The following is a 16,094-nucleotide window of genomic DNA, read 5'->3' as shown; positions in this document are numbered from 1 at the left end:
TCGACTATGGAATGGCGAATATGTATGATGGGTATATGGGCATGGGACTATGGGATGGACAATATGTATGATGGGTATATGGGCATGGGACTATGGGATGGAGAATATGTATGATGGGTATATGGGCATGGGACTATAGGATGGAGGATGTGATGGGTATATGGGCACTCAACTATGGGATGGAGGATATGTATGATGGGTATATGGGCACGGGCCTATGGGATGGAGGATATGTATGATGGGTATATGGGCACGGGACTATGGGACTATGGGATGGAGGATATGTATGATGGGTATATGGGCATGGGACTATGAGATGAAGGATGTGTGATGGGTATATGGGCATGGGACTATGGGATGGAGAATATGTATGATGGGTATATGGGCATGGGACTATGGGATGGAGGATGTGTGATGGGTATATGGGCACTGGACTATGGGATGGAGGATATGTATGATGGGTATATGGGCACGGGCCTATGGGATGGTGGATATGTATGATGGGTATATGGGCACTCGACTATGGGATGGCGAATATGTATGATGGGTGTATGGGCATGGGACTATGGGATGGAGGATGTGTGATGGGTATATGGGCATGGGACTATGGGATGGAGGATGTGTGATGGGTATATGGGCATGGGACTAAGGGATGGAGGATAATTATAATTTGCTACAACTAACCACAGTTAGTTACCATGCCCGGGCAGCGCCGGGCTCTTCAGCTAGTTTAACATAAAACACAAAATAGCAAAACTTTTGTCTGTTGTCACTGAATTTTGTTTTTTTTTTTTTTGCCATTAACTTAGAATTTTTTGGTCACTTTTTTGGGAAGAGGGAAATCGTGTTTTAAAAAAAATAATAATAGCATCTAACTGTGATTTTTTTTGCCATACAAATTAGGCATGACACAAATAGTACTCATTTTCTACACATCTAGTTTATTGGTCTAACTTAACATACATACAGGCCACTCCAATAGTGCAACATTTTGCTGATGTTAAGTTTTTGTAATTTATCTACAATTTTTTGTTCAGTTCTTTTTGTGAAGAAATTGTGATAAAACAAGCAAAAAAACAAATATTGTGTATACTCGAGTATAAGCCGAGATTTTCAGCCCATTTTTTTAGGCTGAAAGTGCCCCTCTCAGGCTTATACTAAAATAAGAAAAGGTCAAATTCTAGAAATGTTTTTGAGGTGCAGATGACAAGAGTGAGCCAGTGATCGAATGTGGGGGGCAAAGGAAAGCTCGGAATCAAGTATGACCCCAAGACAGCGGGCCTGTTGCTGGGGAGTAATAGTGGAACCACACACAGAAATAGCAATGTTGGGTATAGGAACATTAGTAGAGGGAGGAAACACCAGGAGTTCAGTCTTTGACAGGTTCAGTTTCAGATATAGTGAGGACATTATTATTATTATTATTATTATTTATTGTTATAGCGCCATTTATTCCATGGAGCTTTACATGTAGGGATGGGTATACATAAAAACAAGTGCAATAATGTTGAACAATACAAGTCATAACTGGTACAGGAGGAGAGAGGACCCTGCCCGCGAAGGCTCACAATCTACAAGGGATGGGTGAAAATACAGTAGGCGAGGGTAGAGCTGGTCATGCAGCGGTTTGGTCGATCGGTGGTTACTGCAGGTTATAGGCTTGTCGGAAGAGGTGGGTCTTCAGGCTCTTTTTGAAGGTTGCGATGGTAGGTGAGAGTCTGATATGTTGTGGTAGAGAGTTCCAGAGTAGGGGTGATGCACGAGAGAAATCTTGTATGCGATTGTGGGAAGAGGAGATAAGAGGGGAGTAGAGAAGGAGATCTTGTGAGGATCGGAGGTTGCGTGCAGGGAAGTACCGGGAGACAAGGTCACAGATGTATGGAGGAGACAGGTTGTGGATGGCTTTATATGTCATGGTTAGGGTTTTGTACTGGAGTCTCTGGGCAATGGGGAGCCAGTGAAGGGATTGACAGAGGGGAGAAGCTGGGGAATAGCGGGGGGGACAGGTGTATTAGTCGGGCAGCGGAGTTTAGAATAGATTGGAGGGGTGCGAGAGTGTTCGAGGGGAGGCCACTGAGCAGGAGGTTGCAGTAGTCAAGGCGAGAGATAATGAGGGCATGGACTAGGGTTCTTGCAGATTCTTGGTTGAGGAATGAACGAATTCGTGAAATATTTTTGAGTTGAAGTCGGCAAGAAGTGGAAAGGGCTTGGATATGTGGTTTGAAGGAGAGATCAGCATCAAGGATTACCCCGAGGCAGCGAGCTTGTGGGACTGGGGAGAGTGGGCAGCCATTTACTGTAATGGATAGGTTCGTTGGGGTGGTCACGTGAGATGGGGGAAAGATGATGAATTCTGTTTTGTCCATGTTAAGTTTCAGAAATCTGGTAGAGAAGAATGATGAAATAGTGGACAGACATTGAGGGATTCTGGTTAGCAGGGAGGTGATATCTGGTCCAGAGATGTAGATCTGTGTGTCATCAGCATAGAGGTGATACTGAAAGCCATGAGATTCTATAAGCTGTCCCAGGCCAAAGGTGTAAATGGAGAAGAGCAGGGGTCCTAGGACTGAACCTTGTGGGACTCCGATAGATAGGGGGTGAGGTGAGGAGGTGGTGTGTGAGTGGGAGACGCTGAATGTCCGGTCTGTTAGGTATGAGGAGATCCAGGACAAGGCCAAGTCTGTGATGCCAAGGCATGAGAGGGTCTGTAATAGTAGGGAATGGTCCACTGTGTCAAAGGCAGCCGACAGGTCCAGGAGGAGGAGGACAGAGTAGTGTCGCTTTCTCTTGGCGGTTAAGAGGTCATTGGTGACCTTAGTAAGGGCAGTTTCGGTGGAGTGGTGTGACCGGAAGCCAGATTGTAAGCGTCGAAGAGGGAGCAAGAAGAGAGATGGGAGGACAGTTCAAGGTAGACGTGGTGTCATCAGGACATGATGTTAGACACAGCGTTTAGACAATCGCCGGTGTTTTCTAGAAAGGCTGGCGTGATGTCAGGAGAAGAAGCGTATAATTGGGTGTCATCAGCATAGAGATGGTACTGGAAACCAAATCTACTGATTGTTTGACCAATAGGGGCAGTGTACAAGGAGAAGAGGAGGGGGCCTAGAACCGATCCTTGGGGGACCCCAACAGTAAGGGGAAGGTGAGAGGAGGAGGAACCAGCAAAAGATACAGTAAAGGAGCTGTCGGAGAGATAGGAGGAGAACCAGGAGAGAACGGTGTCCTTGAGGCCAATGGAACGGAGCATAGTGAGGAGGAGCTGATGATCCACAGTGTCGAATGCTGCAGAGAGATCCAAGAGAATTAGCATGGAGTAATGACCATTTGATTTAGCTGTTAGCAGATCATTAGAGACTTTAGTGAGGGCAGTTTCAGTGGAGTGTAAAGAGCGGAAACCGGATTGGAGAGGGTCGAGAACAGAGTTTTCTGAGAGATAGAGGATAAGATGGGAGTGGACCAGACGTTCCAGGAGTTTAGAGATGAAGGGAAGATTAGAGACAGGTCTATGGTTAGCGGCACAGTTTTGGTCGAGGGATGGTTTTTTAAGTAGTGGATGTATGATGGCATGCTTAAATGAGGAGGGAAAAATACCAGAAGAGAGAGAGAGGTTAAATAATTTAGTTAGGTGAGGGGTGACAGCAGGGGACATGGACTGGAGGAGATGTGACGGAAATGGGTCACTGGTGCAAGTAGTTGGGCGAGAAGATGCAAGGAGCCTGCTTACTTCTTCTTCTGTGACTGGTTCAAAATCAGAGAGTGATCTAGATGCAGTGGGGGAGGGAGGACAGTGCATGGTATGAGGTGATTGGGAGATAATTTCCTGTCGAATCTGGTCAATTTTTTCTTTGAAGTAATTGGCCAGATCGTCAGCTCGGAGCTCCGTGGTTGGGACCTGTACTCTTGGACTTAGTAGAGAATGAAAAGTGTCAAAGAGACATTTCGGGTTTTTGGACAGTGAGGTGATAAGGGTGTTGAAACAGATTTGTTTGGAGAGGTGAAGGGCAGTGTTGTATGTTCTAAGCATAAACTTAAAATGGATGAAATCTTCGTGTAGATTGGATTTTCTCCACAGACATTCGGCGCACCTGGAGCACCGCTGCAGGAAACGTGTTTGCACCGTGTGCCAGGGCTGTCGCCGTCTGCGTTGTGGTGTTCCATTTATAGGGGGTGCAAATTCATCCAGGGCACTTTGAAGTGTTTCATTGTAATGCTTCAATGCAGAATCAGGACATGAGAGGGAGGAGATGGGGCCAATAAAGACTGCAAGTTCTTCATAAGTTTCTGAGTGTTAATGGCCTGTATGTATATAAGTCTGGACAGTGGGGGTGACCTGAGCGGCCTGGCAGTTCTTGATAGAGAATGAAAGAAGATTGTGGTCAGAGAGCGGGAGAGGGGAGTTTGCAAAATCATCCACTGCACAAAGCCGAGAGAAGACCAAGTTGAGGGAGTTTCCGTCTTCATGCGTTGGAGAATTAGTAAGCTGCGAAAGGCCAAATGAGGAGGTTAGAGATAAAAGGTGAGTAGCAGATGGGGAGAGGGGAAGAGCAATGGGAATGTTGAAATCTCCCATGATGAGGGTAGGGATGTCACAGGAGAGAAAATGTGGAAGCCAAGTGGCAAAATGATCCAGGAACTGATGTGAGGGGCCGGGAGGACGATACACCACCGCCACTCGCATGGAGAAGGGGGTGTAGAGTCTGACGGCATGGACCTCAAAAGAAGGGAAGACTAGTGAGGGTACTTGAGGGATAACCTGAAAGGTACATTTTGGTGATAGGAGCAGACCAACGCCTCCACCTGCTCTACTGTCTGATCTTGAGGTATGAGAAAAGTGTAGTCCCCCGTATGAAAGAGCAGCAGCAGCGGTAGTGTCTGACTGCTGGATCCAGATTTCCGTAAGAGCCAGGAGGTTAAGAGAATTAGAAAGGAAGAAGTCATGGATGAAGGTGTCACGCGGGGCTTAGGTCAACTAAGGCAGAAATACCCGGGGCCCCTGTGATGTCCCTTTAACTAGGGGAAACCCTGTCTGACCCTCAACCCAGGGTTTTTGCTGAAGGTGCAAATGCCTGAGCCTCCACCCTTTCCTTATCTCCTGCTCAGCCCTAAGCTTAACCCTCCACCCTCCACCCAGTGAGGAGACAAACCACCAAAGCCCCAAACAATAAAGACAGACAGGGAGAACTTAAACTGCACCGCGCCGCACACACACAGGACTATACAGTAATGTGAACAGGGCACAACAAAACACAAATATGGGAAGGCGAGAAGGTAACAATGGATCATACGACACCAGATATGAATCTCTCTCTCTCTCCAACACCTCCACTCCAGACCGGAACCACTTGGTATGAAACACAAGCTATAATCGGCGACGCCCATAGGCCAGCACGACTATTTAAAGACCGTGGGCGTGACCAAACATCCAACCTGATCTTCAGCTAGATTAACCCCCGATAGCCTGAGAAACTCAAGCCGGCGCCACTGAGGCTATAGTGGACGGAGGTGGAACTACCTCTGCCTGCCGGATGCTGTGGTGTGAATAGCGTCCGACATGACAGAAGGAGAGTTTGTTACACACTGAGCGAGAATTCCAAAGTGCACAATTAAGAGAGACAGATGGCATGCAGGGAATATTAATAAGATTAGAGGGGTTTCTAAGTGTAGCAGTTGGGGGGTTTGACCTTCTATAACATGGGGGACCAGGGTTGGGAGCAATGTCTCCTGCGACTAGGAGAAGGAGGATAGAAAGAGTGAGCAGATGGTTAAGTGATTTGTGAGAGCGTCTCTGATGTTGAATGGTTGGACTGACTAGATCTGTGCAAATTAACAATGTGAAAAGAGCGTGAGTGCTATACATAGGAGAGGAAAGGAGCGAGGGGCCGATATGGATGGAGTGTAGAGAGTTAATGCCAGGGCGGTGGATGTGTGTGAATGCAGCGGCCAGGATAAAAATTACACAAATGCATATGGTATATATTTGTTGTACTCCTAATGTACAGGGAGTAGTTGTATATAAATGTCTTACCTGTCTCCTGCCCTGTCTAACTGCCATGTTATAACTGCCAGTAGTACTTTGATACATGTACTTAGATTACATGTGCATAAATGCCACCCCTGCATAAATGCTCCCCTTAGCTAGGTCTGAATATATAGGAGGTTAAGGCTAAGATTTTTTTTTTTTTTTGCTCTCTCTCTTCTCGTTAATCAATCACACTAAATTGAGACACCAGGACCCAATAAAGTGTTGTGGTCAAATAAACACATGTCCAGCACTACATGGATCATAAAGCACTTTGAAAAGTTTATTGACCTCACAACATAAGGGGACAAGCAGAGTAAGTTGAAAAAAAAACTATATACCAGATATAAGCTTGCAGAGATGAAAACACATAGATAGCATTCAGGATTAACTGCTTGCTGACATTGAATGGAGACACAGGAGTGGATTCAGAGCAGAGATTGGAAAAGCTGGTTACTAATGGTCCTGCAGCAGACACCGGAGGAATAGAAGTTGTCACTACTTTATTCCCACTTAAGACATGGGGGCACAACAGCAACGTGAGTGAGCCAGGACTTGGTAGCAAGGAGTCCCCGAAGCAGGCTACAGCTATCTGCCGTACAAGTAGAGTTCAAAAGAACATCAGAAAGGAGGAACTTCAATGTAACTCAGTACTGTGAGTACCTCAAATAACCGTTAGTGTTGAGACATGCAGAACAGGCACACGAAAGGGAGCGGTTAATTCCATCTGCCTGGGAGTTGGCTGAGCCCCTGATCTGGAGACTGCACCATTGAAGCTGGCACCTGTCTGTGCCAAGAACGTGAGTAAAAGAACTGGAACTGTATTTATCTGTCTCCTTGCCTTCTTCCTGCGCCAACCCACTCAGCACTGCTACATCTCTGTGCCTAACACTGCACCATCTACTTCTCCTCACTATCTCCTCATTTGCCAACCTCATCTACTCTGCCCTGGGACTACAGCCCTACCTGTGGAGGGCTACAACATCATTGCTGCACCACACCATCCGTCCCAGAGGAGCAACCCTGCAGCGCTGGTCAAACTGACCAGAAACCACAGGTGGCGTCACGAATCATCTTAATAGCTTTATCCCCATCACTCTACCCCCCCTTTTACATGGACGCCCAGGGCCACGGACCGGGTCACTGCCTTTGTGACAACTCCCATTGAAACCAACGGGCCCGATGCCGAGTACCCCACGGCCCTGGCGGGCGATCCGCTTCTCAGATGGTCTCCGGCACTGCAGCTCTTCCTGTGTTCAGCAGTCATGCGGTACCGCTCGTTAAAGTAATGAATATGCACATATTCATTACTTTAATGAGTGGTACCACGTGACTGTCGTAGCTGTTTTTGTTCTGACCAAGCGTCAGATCTTTCCAGATCACCAGTGAGGCCGGATTGAGAGGTTTTGTCGCCCTTCTGATGACAAGCGCTTGGAGACAAAGGACTCAACACACACGGGTCGTGGTCAAATCACTTTATCTGACGTAATGAAATATAAGACATGTTTTTATACCATTTACAACAATATGTGACTCTGGAGCTCATTTGGCCCCCACCATCACCTCAGGGTCGTACGTACCTTGTTTACAATATACCCAGAACACGTTGTTGAGAACAAATATGATAACAAGTATAGTTTCCTTGAAGACAGAGACTACTAGTCTACATAAGAATAATTCTAGCAATAATAAGGCAAAAGGCAATTGAAGTCTTAAAGGCATTTAAAGGGATATAAAAGCAAACCATTAACTCTTCTATATCAATTTCCCCCTTTTGTAAATGGTATAACCTTTGCCACAGGGTCAGGTGATGTCCACAAAGGAGCTACTCTCTCATGGGTCTAGTACCCATAAGGGGGCTTCCTACCTGCTTCACCCATCCACCCTCAGTGTGGACACTCACCTTCCCCATCAGCAATGGCTACCTGGGGTCTATGATACACTACAGAAGGTTCAGCCTTAGATTCTTTTTTTATGCATACATTATTCAGTAGCTTAAGTAATACATATATTAGCGCTTTTACGGCTACATAAAGCAATAAGCAAACCAACAAAATTTGCATACAAGTCTATATAATGCCAAAAATCCATCCTACTAAGCCATTAAACCAATTTACTGGATTTAGGAAAGAGAATGTGTTACCTTACCAGGAGTCTCTGTTTGCACTGTGTTGTTTTAACCATTGGTCTCTAAGTTCACCTACGTTGTCCATACTGGCCTTGATCTGGAGATTGCCAGCAGGGTCGATATAATTACAACAGGTGGGACCAATTATTTGACACATTCCTCCTTCTTTTGCTGTCAGGTAATCTAGTACTATAGTATGTTGGTTAGTAACTATGATTAATTGTCTCTGTATTGTATTAGTCTCATTTAGAACTTCAAGAATCTGGAAAATCTGATCGTCCAGGTAGTCGGTACCTTCCACTAATTTATCCCACAGTTGTGTTATGAAGGGGTATATTAGCATACTACTGAATATTTTGTTATCCCCATCTCTACTAGATGCGGCCTACCATTTGGCTGGGGCTTATTGTCTGCAGCCCTTCTATACAAAGTGTGAATTGGGACTGCTGCTGTGTCTATTTTACTATGAGGAACTATGAAAGTGGCTGGTGTCAGTTTAGCAAGAGTGCAGACCCCTCTTATGTCTGGGCTCACCCACCTGTAGGCACGATGTCCGCAAACCAAGAATACTCCTTCAGGGAGAACACAAACGTGACCAGGGGTCTGTATACATTGGTATAAACTCAAAAGTCCTGACCTACTGCAGGCTTATGGGCACACCAAGTATTATTCATTGGTTTTCCCCTTATACCAGATGTACATTTACCCCTTTCTTTCCTTATTATTTTACCCGTAGATGCTCTACAGCCTTCAATACCATCCTGGTACATCGTCTTATTAACCTGTGTTTGATCATGAGTGTAATTATTGTCCTCACCACAGGTGTCTGCTCCAGTGTGTTGAAGACTGAACCACCGTCCATCATTGGGAATAGGGTCTGAGTGAGGGATCTCAGTCCTCCTCCTGGCGACCATATTTCCGACATCTGAATCATATTCCCGCCACCACATTTGTACCTTTAGGCCGCGTTATATTAAACTGAAACCAGGGATTAGCGGCCCATTCGACTATAGCCAATGAGGCAGATATATCACGGGGCACACCTAGGTTGAGTCCAAGTCTCATTGTGTATGCAGTGTGGGGTTAATACCTCCCATGTCTCCAGAGGTAAGGCTAAGAACGGCATAGTCCTCACGGATACAGGGCTGTGTGTACAGATCCAACAGTCTTTCAGTTTCTGTCCTTCCATGTCCTTTATAAGAAGAGCATGATGCCGAACAAGTTTGTTGTCCCAATCAGCATTTAAGAGTTTGTCCTGTGTCTCTGTAGAGTGCAGTAACCCTGTCACTGCCAGCAAGGTGATGAGGAGAACAGTCATTCTGCTGTTGACAGGACCTTCTTGCAGTGAAAGGCGTGGATCCAGGTGGACTTTCCCTCAAGTTTTACTGAAGTGGATGTGGTCAGCTGGACGTGGAAGGGGCCGTCAAATCGTGGGTCCCGGATCCTTCTCACGTGTCTGCGTATAACCACCCAATCACCTGGATTCAGCTGATGCACATCTGCACTGGCATTAGGATCTGGAATGTATGAGAACACATGTTTATGCACCACATTAAGTCTTTCCTGCAAGGCCTGGACGTAGGCTGTCATAGCACCGTGTTGCATTTGTAGCACCTGTGGGAAGTACAGACCAGTCTTTGGTGCACTACCAAACAGGACTTCAAAGGGAGACAAGCCTGTGTTTCTATTTGGAGTGTGTCTGACTGAAAAGAGTGCAAGAGGCAAGCACTCCACCCAGCTCTTTCCTGTGTCTGCCATGGCCTTTTGAATTTTCAGTTTGTGTCCCATTTAGTCTTTCCACTTTCCCACTACCTTGTGGCCTATATGGTGTATGAAATGCTTGCTGTACACCCGGGGCCTGCATGACTTCCCTCATTATTTCTCCCGTGAAGTGTGCACCCCTATCTGTTTCTGTGGTTTCTGGGACACCATACCTGCAGATCAGTTCTTTCATCAGTTTGTCTGTAGTCATTTTAGCATTTGCACGTTCTACCGGATAGGCTTCCGGCCAACCAGAGAAGAGATCTACACATACTGGGATATTTGCATACACTCCTACCTTGGTAGCTGTATGTAGTCAATCTGCCGTCTCTGAAACGGGTAGAGAGGCCTAGGTGTCGCTTTCTTAGGGACTTTTACTGTTTTACCTGGGTTGTGCTGTGCACAGATGAGGCATGATTGTACAAGTTTCGCGGCTGCGTAACTGAAACCAGGAGCGATCCAGAAGGCATCTACCATGGCACACATGTGACTTTTTGAGGTGTGATTGGGGCCATGTGCTGCTTGCGCCATGATTGGGAACAGGGACTTTGGTGGGCACATTTTATCCTTATTCTCCCATACTCCATTTGAGTTCAGCTCAGCTCCCAGTCTCCCCCGGTGTACCTTCTCTGTTTGGGCAGCCTTTTACTGGAGGGATTTCAGGACATCTAGACCCAATGTGGCTGGAATACGCTGACTCCCTGCCACCGTCCACTGCTCTCTCTAGGCCGCCTTGTGCTATTTTAGCAGCCTCGTTCGCCCTTCTATTGCCCTCTACCTCCACGGAGTCACCTTTGTGTGTGCTTTTACCTTGACAATGCCAACCTGGACTGGTAACATCAATGCCTCCATCAATTGTTTCACCAGCTCTGCATTTTTAATGGGCTTCGAATCTGTGAAAATATTAGCGACTTTACCTGCAGCGGCTCTACACGCCTCAGTGAGTGCCTTCAACTCTGCCTCCTGGGCCGACATGTGAGGAGAGAGTGGTTCCGCTCGGATTACCTCATGTGAGGATACTACTGCATATCCACTGTAGAATCGTCCATCCTGGTGGTATCTGGGGCCATCTACAAAAAAGAAACTCAAAGTCTGCATTAGGAACAGGTTTTTCATGAATGTGTGCAAACCCAACTGTCTCCTGACTCATCAGTTCTATGCAGACATGTTCATGCGTCATGTCAAAGTATCCTTCCTCACTTGCTAATACGGTCACCAATTCCCCCTTTTCTGAATCCACAGGCAGGAGGGTGGCTGGATTCAGAACGTTACATCTTTTGAGGGGTGACATACTCAGGAATTAGTAGAGCACACTCAAGTCGGAGCTGTCTGGCCATAGACAGATGTTTTGGTTGAACTTGTAGGAGTATGGCATAGATGTCATGTGGGGAATAGATTGTCAAAAGAAACGTCAGTGTGATCTCACATGCCTTTCCTAGTAGTGCGGCTGCTCCTACCGCACAGACACAATCAATTTTGTGTGAGGTCCCGGGTCACTAAACCTAGGAAGATGCATAGATGCTTAGGTGACCTGGGTAGAGGGAGATCTTGAATTGCCTGTTTCCTGTCAGGTGTCTGGTACCTTCGGCAATATAATGTCCCAACAAATGTCACCTTTTGTTTGTAATACTGTAATTTGTCACGTGAGACCTTGCAACCCTTAGGGTCATCCACGTACTGTAATAGTACAATCAGCGGATGAGGTGATTGCCACTACTCAAGGATCCCTGCCATCGCTGCTGAATAGATGGCAGGGGGTTTCTTTCCCCCTTTTGTGGGTGGACTGTCCAACAATATTGTTCACCTCTATGAGTAAAGGAGAAAGATACTGACAGTCTGTGTGCAGGGGTACAGAGAAAAATGCACCTGCTAAATCAATGACTGTGAAACATTTTGACATTACTGGGATCTGTGACAATATTGTGTGTGTGTGTTAGGGACGATTGAGGTCACACTCACTGTATCATCATTAATAGCCCTTAAGTCATGAACCTTTCTGTAAGTGTCAGCAAACCCTTGAGTTCCTTTTTTTTTTTTTTCTCTTTTTTCCTAATGGGATACAAAGTGGTGTCACAGGGGGAAGATCTTTGCAGTCCAAAGGGGGGGTTTCTTTGCACCAGAACCCCTGCCTTAACATACTCTCTAATATCTCTGCTCGGGGCAATTGATTTGGCTATTGATATTGCTAGGCTCAAGGGGTATTGCTTTAAACAAGGGGGAGTGGTTCCTTCTTTCATTTTAACCATGACAGGGGGAATGGGCAACTGACCCACATCCGTTTTTCCCCTTGCCCAAACAGTGTCTGGCACCTGTCCCATTTCCTCATCCTCAGGCATTTTGGTGTCAGGTGTTAGTTTCACCGCTTTTGTCATATACACCATTGCCGCAATCTTACACAAATGTTTATCTGAGAGGGGACTTGTGACTGTAATACCCTCAGGAGAGTACTGTATGGTGGCCTGGATCGCACTCAGCACATCTGCTCCCAGTAAATTCATAGGGGTATTGTCACTAACAATAAGTTTTGTAAGTACCACAATTCCAGCACCTCACTGTTTCTAGGTCCCTTGGTACCTTACTACGTCTCCACTGTTTTCCTTGTGCTCCAGCATACATGACAGGTCGTCTTATTGTCCTTGTTTGCTCAATTTCTTTAGCTACCTTAAGGAGGTCTTTCGGATCTACATGTCTCCATTCAGGTCTGGCTGTCTGTACTGCGTCTCGCAAGTCTTTGTTCATACCGTAAATGATTGTATTCACCAGTATTCTAACATCAAGTGGGTTTATGCAAATGTACCCCATGTCTGCCCATTTCAGCTGTAACCGTCCAAAGTACATCTCTACACTCTCTCCTCTTTGCTGTGTCACGTTAATCAGGAGTACAGACTGCTCTGATTGTTCCACTGTAGCCCATTGTCTTAGTGACTCACAGTATGTCTCCCCAGACAGTGCAGATTTATCATCCATGCCCCAAGCCTGATTCTTTGTCACATCTATGTGTGTCTTAATTATATGTCCTAGTGCGTCACCTGCCTTTAAACTCACCAACCTCTCTAGGTCTGCCCAGGTACACTTATATGTCTGCTGTATTTCCTGTATGTGTCTGTAAAATGGGAATGGTTGGTCTTCAGGGTCAGGCAACTGTTTCAACAAAGCTAGCTGGTCAGAGGGGCTCCAGGGATAATACACCTGCATCTTTCTTATTCTAGTCGCACTGATGGGGTTGGTCGTCTGATGTCTACTGTCAGCTTACTCCTCAAAGGTCAATGTCCCCACTACCCACTCTATTATGTCAGCTTCTTATGTCACTACATATGATCTTGTCTGGACAGGATTTAGCGCAACTCGCTTAGGTCAGTAGCACAGGTCACACAAGTAGCTATTCAGTCTGGGTTTGTCTGAGTCTGATCACAGTGTTTACAAGTCCATCTGTTTTGTCTGAGTCTCTGGTTACTCTTTGTCAATCAAAACATTCATAATACACCTTCCACACTGCTGCACATTCATTCTCAAGCATCATTTATTCACTTGCTATTTTCTTCCCTTGTCTGTGCCTTTTTGTACATCCAAACATTCACACTCTGGTATTTTTGCCTTTTTTTTTTTTTTAAATTGGTCCAACCTGTATTACTGCTTCCTTTCTTCTCTGTCTTTTTCAATTTGCATAGCTCTCTTGGATCTCATTGGGGGCACCGACGGTACACAGAAAAAGTTGCCATGGCTTCAACCTTTTTCTGCCGACAGCTCACTTTTCTTCTGAAATGCCCTCCCAGTGTGCCTGGACTTCTGTCTTACAGGCCACACTTAGCAAGTCAGAGAGAGCCTGCCAAGGTGTAGCAGGAAGGCTCCTTGCCTCTCACCCGGTAGACCTACAGGATGTAGCGGGAAGGCTCTCTGCCTCTCACCCGCTAGATCAGCTGGCTAGAATAGGATCAGGCCTGCATCCTTCCAGCCCAGCTCCATGGATTGTTGTGGGAAGGCTATTTCAACCTTAGACAGCTCACCTTTCTTCTGAAATGCCCTCCCAGTGTGCCTGGACCTCTGTCTTACAGGCCACACTTAGCAAGTCAGAGTGAGCCTGCCAAGGTATATCCAGAGGGCTCCTCACCCTCGCCTCTCACCCACAACAATAAAACCTGCTGACTAAAGTAAGAATTCCCAGGTGTGATAGGACTCTAACCCACTTTATCAGCCGTACAGTCGGCTACCTCCTCTGTTGATACACAATTTGCTATACAAATCAATCACACAACTAGAAGCAGGTTCAAACACATTAATGACCAAACAATCACTTGCAATTTCCTTCTAAATTAGGCACCATATTTTACTTTTAACTTCCAACTTCAATTAAGTACTGTTGCTTTAAAATGCACAAATCTTTCAGCGTGTACAAAATTGGAACGATACAGAGAATTTTGAGCACAGCTCACACTCAGCAGAGATAAGAGCGAAGGGAGAAAAAAAACTGCGCAGCGGTATCATTCCCCCCTCCCATCAGAATGCAGCGTTCTTCACTGAATTCTGTAGCTCTTTAGAGTTATCAAAATCAATTTCTACAAAGAAACTCAAAATCACGGGATTTCACTGTAAGAGCAGATGACTGTATAATGAGATTAACTGAGTCTTGCCCCTTTTATGGCCAAATGCATTCAGGAAACTTTACAATGTAATGCCACATATAACACAAGCTATATCATTACTCAATTCATTCAGTCTCAGATGTAGATTTGAAATATCTATAACGCATCTGTCCGGGATTCCACCACAACTAGAAAGGTAACAAATCTCTTGACACAAAAATGATGTGTGATGATTCATTTATACGTGCTCATTCACGGATTTTTTTTTTTTTTTTTTTTTTTTCAATTACTCATCTCTCATCTTATTCAGAGGTTCTCATAGACATACATACAAGGATTCACACAGCCTGCCTATCTTGCACTTTGGATTTGATTGACACTTTAACCTACAGCAGTGTCCACTGACACTCCGAGAACACCAAAGCCAACTTCTTAAACAACAAGAAACATTGAAAACCAGAGCAACCAAAAAACCACAGCCCTATACAAAATACAGCCTCATATGATTTACTGCCAATCCAAAACAACAACCACTGCACAGAGTCTATCCCAGACTTTGTGCTACACAGTACACCAGTACACAACCAGTTAGTATATTAGTATATTGCCAGAACAGTTTAACAGATAATACAGATGACAATTATTATCTTATTACTCTATTATTCAACTCTCATACAGACATACTCACCCCTCACTGGTGATGTGGGTTCTTTTGAACCGTGCTGTTACAGTCTTACCCAGAGGTATGTGGACATCCTTAGAGAGGTTGCAGATGCAGAATCAATGTAAGAATAAATGTTCTCACCTGCTGCAGCCTGGATTCTGCATTTTCAACCTCCCAGGAAGCTCCCACATACGGATTCCGAATAGACTGGTTTCCACGGTCCCCGTCGGGCGCCAAACTGTCGTAGCTGTTTTTGTTCTGACCAAGCGTCAGATCTTTCCAGATCACCAGTGAGGCCGGATTGAGAGGTTTTGTCGCCCTTCTGATGACAAGCGCTTGGAGACAAAGGACTCAACACACACGGGTCGTGGTCAAATCACTTTATCTGACGTAATGAAATATAAGACATGTTTTTATACCATTTACAACAATATGTGACTCTGGAGCTCATTTGGCCCCTACCATCACCTCAGGGTCGTACGTACCTTGTTTACAATATACCTAGAACACGTTGTTGAGAACAAATATGATAACAAGTATAGTTTCCTTGAAGACAGAGACTACTAGTCTACATAAGAATAATTCTAGCAATAATAAGGCAAAAGGCAATTGAAGTCTTAAAGGCATTTAAAGGGATATAAAAGCAAACCATTAACTCTGAACACTGGAAAGAGCTGCCAGAGACCATCAGAGAAGCAGTGACTGCAGAGGCGCACGAGGAGGGGGTGAGTGTGACGGGGAGGAGGGGGGAGCCTAGTAATATTCCCATGTCGGCAGACAGAGCAGTGCGCGGCGGTGGAACGGGGACAGGTGAACATTGCAGGTGCCGGGGCCCTGAGCCAGCGGCGGCACCGCCACCTGGCACCCAGCGATGAGAGGTGAGTGTGTCATTTTTATTTTTTTTTAATCGCAGCAGCAGCATATGGGACATATATATCTATG

The 16,094-nt window shown here is 45.7% G+C and overlaps 1 long non-coding RNA gene across 1 annotated transcript; it reads right to left on the bottom strand.

Annotated features, from left to right (window-relative positions):
• Nucleotides 1-7,479: 7,479 nt before the first annotated feature.
• LOC141086130 (uncharacterized) lies at nt 7,480-15,803 on the bottom strand. The gene is made up of 2 exons (XR_012231513.1): nt 15,177-15,803; nt 7,480-9,664 (listed from the first exon to the last, which is right to left on the bottom strand). It is a non-coding gene; the product is annotated as an uncharacterized lncRNA (long non-coding RNA).
• Between the last annotated feature and the right edge of the window lie 291 nt (nt 15,804-16,094).

The sequence above is a fragment of the Dendrobates tinctorius genome, unplaced genomic scaffold (assembly GCF_039654945.1).
Source record: "Dendrobates tinctorius isolate UK_male_01 unplaced genomic scaffold, ASM3965494v1 ptg000030l, whole genome shotgun sequence".
NCBI lineage: Eukaryota > Metazoa > Chordata > Amphibia > Anura > Dendrobatidae > Dendrobates > Dendrobates tinctorius.
This window is presented reverse-complemented; position numbering and strand designations above follow the sequence as displayed.